Raw genomic sequence first — 5,741 nt, forward strand, 5'->3', positions numbered from 1 at the left:
TGAGGTGAATGGGATTCCGGTAGAGATGTCTTTCGATACACTAAAGAAATTGGGGAAATATGATAGTTTTCCGGCTCGTGACTACAGGATTCCTAGTCTTGATGACCTTCTGATAAAACCGGAGAAGCATCCTCGTTGGAATGATATGTTAGCGGCGTTGTTCTTGCCCGGTACTTATAGTGGAGTCTTGTACCGGAAGAACTTGAAAATTGAAGCGAAGTTGTTGTTAGCCATTTGCATTTTGAATGTCATCCCGAGAAGAGGAGATAATGAAACGCCCAACTTTTACTCATTTGTCTAACAACATAAAATTCTTTCTATTTTACGAAAATTTGACATGACCCGTTTGAACTTAGAACTTTTCCTCCTGTTTTTACAATATTCATTTAACCAAACCCTACGACACTTTTCAAATAACAAAGTGGTGGTCATATAAGGTCCACCGATAACATTTTGTACAATCAAAACCAAAAGTTTAGGAACCAAATTTCATGCTAACAAACTAGACACTTACTAATTGACATTAACTACACAAAATGTTAAATTGACCCATTCAAAATAAACAACTTGGACCGGAAGCGCATAAGGTTGGCGTTGCGTGTGCGTGTGATCGGTCCGAGTGCGCCACATTTAAACTTGAGATTTACCTATCATTCATAACAACAAAACATTTATTAGTCGTAATACATAACAACTCAAATTCTTTAATTACCTTTCTCTATTCGACCCATTAACATGACATATTTCCTTTCAACATGTTTACTTCCATTCGCAAACGTCCAACCTACTACTTTCCGACTCGTTAGTAATAAGTCACTACATACCATGCACTTCAACACACATACATCAATTAACCCGTTATGAACAAGTCAATATATAAACATTTCAAGAACCATTTCACTTATCCTTTCAACCTATTTAGACGGGTCGTTTCGCATTCACTACAACATAACTTCTAACACCTTTTTCGACATAAACTCTTACATCTAATCAATCTTTATCCATAAAGGAATTTTCATGAATCGTATTATCAAATATCATTCAATATCATTCGTAAATCTACTAGTAGAGTAAATAAAGTTCAAAAGAACTTACCGCGATCTTGAGATACTTGTGCCTTCGAGTGACTTGCGCCTTCTTCCTTCTTCGTGCCTATATGTCATAATCCCATGCTTTAGCTTTCATAAACAATACTTTCACAACCCTTATAATACGCTATGGCGTCTACTATTCACATACATCATTATCATAAAGAAGTTGCATCAATCTTAACAAGCATTCATGTAAGAACCATAATTAAACTCACTTAGGCATTTCGTCGAACACATTGTGTGCGTATCACTAGTTTAGCACAATGTACAAGCACCCTAAGCACAATTTCCATAGTTCTTCTCATTGATTAACATAAACATCCTACTATTTTGAAATCTACCATTCAAATCATGAGCACATAGTTCTAAATCAATTATTCATAACAATTTCCTGAATCAATAACCAAATTAACATACAAAACTTCACAATTGCTAAACATTACTTGACATGTAAGTGGGTTTTGCCCTAATCATGTTCATATTCGAATTTTAGCATCTAATGATGTCTAGAACTTCATAGCAACCAATAATCATACTGAATTTTGAATTACATTCACGAATCATACAAAACCCACATAATCAAACATCATCAAATCACAAAATTTAACTTACTTGAGATCAAGAACACTTAGATAATCAGGATTCTTAGGTCATGCATTCGATTCTTCAATAATCTGGCTTTCAATTGATGGAATCTAGTGATTTAGGGTTTTGTGAGGGAAGGGGTTCCCCCTGGTTTCTCACGATCGCACCTAGGTCCCAGGTTTCTTTCTTTGTTTTTTTATCATGTATTATAACAACATTTACACATCTGGTCCCTCATCATTAAATCCCTATTCACTTTAGTACTTTACCTTCTAACTTAACCATCTTTCTTTTACTAACTTTTAATTTTTGACATAATATTATATATATATATATATAAATATATATATTTTATTAAACATCACTACACATTATACTTTTAGGTCATATGAGAATTGGGGTGTTACAAGTCTACCCCCCTTAAAAGAGGTTTCGTCCCCGAAACCTTTCTCGTTCCAACTAGACCAATTCTACCATTACTTTTTCATCTATTCATTCACGATGCTTACTACGACCTAGATGCATTCGGGACCTTGGCAAAAGGTTTCTTTTATGCACACATATTTGTACACATTGTCCCTCCGTTCTTAAATTAAGTAAATTACTTTCATAATCGCATATAAGTCAGAATCTGATCCAGAGCTCTTATTAGTGTCGTTTTCACCTTATAATGTTAGTTCCCAGCATACATCATTACTAGCGGTTCGTTCATTGAAATTTATTTCAAGTGTATACTATTGGTCGTACAAGCCTATGTTTACGGCTTGTTTCTATCTTTCTAACTCAGCATAACATATTCATACATTTGCTAACAAAATAATTTGATTTATTTCATTCCACTTAAGTATCCTACACGATATAATTCATTACTGTATCCATGAGAAAACCCTATCATCCCATTACTAACATTCTTCTAATTACTTTCTTATTCATATGAGGGCTTAGCATATCATTATATGCATACTATAAATATTTAATGACTTAGTAGTATTAAAACAAAACTACCCTCTTCCTAATTACTTTTTCATGCTTACTATGAGCATAAAGTATCGTTCTATGGTTACTACTGTTACTTGAACTAATTAAAACTTTTGAGTTTAGCCTCAAATTTAATCCTTCGCAACACTTTATTATTAGCTCTTTGCATGAACTACTTATTATACTAACCTCGACTTTATTGCATAAATCAGTTATCCGTGAGCCGAATCGATCCACTTCTTTATATGTACCTTCCGTACCAGAGTTGGTCTCATCCATTCATGAAATATGCTCTCACTCGTGAGCATCCTTCCACTAGCTTTATTACTATCACCTCACTAAGAATTCCTTCATATTTATCTATAAATAAATAGTTAGCCCATAACCCTTCATAATTGCGTCCTACATGGTGTTTGTTCGCCTATTGTCTCTTTCACAATTCTCTCACGTACATGCTAAAATATATCATACATTCCATTTCTTATATACTATCCCTTCATTTTATTGGTCACTTTGCCAACTTTCGCAGTTTGACCTTTCAAGGTCAGCCTAACACCCCTTACTTATTGTGGTTGTATCGAGGTACACATTCGTACTTTATACTTGCATACTTGCAAGGACTTCATTCACTTCGTTTGACTTTTAGGAAGTCTAACTGTAAATACATTCTTACTTATGTGAATCAGTTATCCTATTCCGACACGTCATTCTCTAGTTGAGCCCTAAGCTCGTATTAAAAAATATGATCTTTTATACATACCTGTCGTGGGTCAAATCCCTTGACTCGTTATTCATACTTTACGACGGTTAATACTTTCCAAACTGTGACAATGCATGCCCATACATTATGCTCACCTATAAGTAACAAACTTGATAAATCGAACATTAAATACCGAGTTCAAATGGCGATCGCCATTTGACCCGTATGACTCATTTGAGTTTTGTTCTTAGTTTTTATTCTTACCGGTTTAATTCATTTACGGATTCGAACTTTTAATTCATTACCTTTCGTTCTTACTGGTTTGATCCGTGCTTGCTTACGGATTCAACCTTTCATTCCTTACATGGTCGAATCCATTTCTCAGATTCAAACATTTTCCTACGTACCTTCCTTTCTTCTGCCGTATCATTTACCATGTCATTTCTTACGAAACTTTTTCATATTAATCTTCTACATTCAACTCCGAGTGTTGGGTCCTAACACTTAATTCCATGTCCTATTTCATGTAGCGCGTCTCGACGCGACACTTTACATCCTATTTCTAGTGGTGTTCCCACCCTTCTTTCTTAAGTTTGTCTTACATTCAACCGTAGGCTTATACTTTTCATTCTTATCTTTCTTTCTTTCTTTCTTATATTGATCCGTTCCTTTAAGAATCGTTAGACCCCTTTTTGCTAGCTTGACCGGACATAAGTGAGATGATTCTCACGTTTTTATACATGACCATCCCTTAATATACCACTTCCATTCGTTTTTTCACCGTATTAGGTGTTAATTCACCTACGTTCTCTAACATGTCTTTTACTAATGAGTATTCTACCTTACACGTTGTATTTCTTACGTAATAATTCCAGCATTTGTAAGTAATTATTATTCACTGACTTCTACAATATAACCTTTTTAAAGTCAACCACCACCCAATACTTTTTGTATATAAGTATTGGTTGTTCTTACTTTCAATTCGAACATACTTACAAACGCCTTTAGCTAACATCGGAACTATTTTCCTTTCCATACCTTTCATTAACATTACCAAGTTCTCATTTATTTATACGTTCCACTTAATTTCAAATATTCAAACACGCATACATCTTCATGTGAATAAATTCGAAGTGATTGTGAATTCACCTTCCGTTAGCGTCCATGTTCGCGCTTACTTTATTACTTCCTCTTTACCCTTTTTGCCATCCATGCTCAAGTAAAATTGACAGTATTCCCATCCTTACATATCATTATGTTCGTAATATCATTAGCTTATGCGAGCATACATACGACTGTTCTCTTTCTCTTTATTCATATGTTAATCGACTTTCGTTAGTAGAATTTCATATAAATGAGACGTTCATTAATAGTTATCTCATTTCGAATTCATACAACTAAACTATCATCAATCATAACACGTAATTCATCTAGGATGTAACACATTAACTCTTTACTTAAACAATTGTGTCTAATGACCATCCCATGATATCCCTATACTGTTGACTTTTAGAAAGTCAACTATCTCGTTTACACACTTTAAACTTTTGAACACGTATTCATCTAAATATAGTGGGTCATAATAATAATACCCTACGTATTTCATATTCGTATTGTACGACATGTACAATTTACGTGATCCTCTAAACAATACACATATACATTCACATACATGTACTTTCACATGCTAATGCTCCATGATTCTACAATTAACAAATTTCATTCGGAGCAACTATATAACATAATTTCAACATATCATTTACTAATTAGTTCGGATGATTCACATTTAGCACATATTTGCCTCTTAATCATACTAAAGCAAATCATAAATACACATGAGGTACAAGCCCCTAATGCGTAATTCTATCAAAGCATGCACTCATCCGAATTTTTATACGAATTCCATCTAACTCACATTCTACAAATTATTTTCACCACTAATCTCATCATTTTTTTATATTCATTTATCAACAATTCTGGTTCTTTCATATAACTTTAGTCTATATTTACTTCCTTCATTATTCATTATCATACGTTTCCAACCCCACTTTATACATTCGTCCTTCATTTCATGCCATTCCATATGTTACATTCGACTTTTATAAATTCTTACTTTATCGCCAACGATCTACATAACTTTACATAACTCATTATACCTTCTTATAACTTGACAGGAACATAAAACGGGCATTTCTGAGAAGTATGGGAACTTAAATCATAATTTACAAGCTTCAATACATCATAGTTCATTAGTCCGTAATCACTTCATTCGCATTCTTATATTTTAAACTTTACTTGCTTTTTCAGCTTTCATCATTCATTTGTATCATTCGACTCATTACTTTCGATTTTTTTATGAGCCCGTCTATCTTACCCACTAATCGTGG

The 5,741-nt window shown here is 33.8% G+C and overlaps 1 long non-coding RNA gene across 1 annotated transcript; it reads right to left on the reverse strand.

Moving 5' to 3' along the window:
• Positions 1-451: 451 nt before the first annotated feature.
• Positions 452-1,816, reverse strand: LOC110902798. The gene is made up of 3 exons (XR_002571424.2): positions 1,704-1,816; positions 1,096-1,152; positions 452-647 (listed from the first exon to the last, which is right to left on the reverse strand). It is a non-coding gene; the product is annotated as an uncharacterized LOC110902798 (long non-coding RNA).
• Between the last annotated feature and the right edge of the window lie 3,925 nt (positions 1,817-5,741).

This window comes from Helianthus annuus, chromosome 7 (assembly GCF_002127325.2).
Source record: "Helianthus annuus cultivar XRQ/B chromosome 7, HanXRQr2.0-SUNRISE, whole genome shotgun sequence".
NCBI classification, from domain to species: domain Eukaryota; kingdom Viridiplantae; phylum Streptophyta; class Magnoliopsida; order Asterales; family Asteraceae; genus Helianthus; species Helianthus annuus.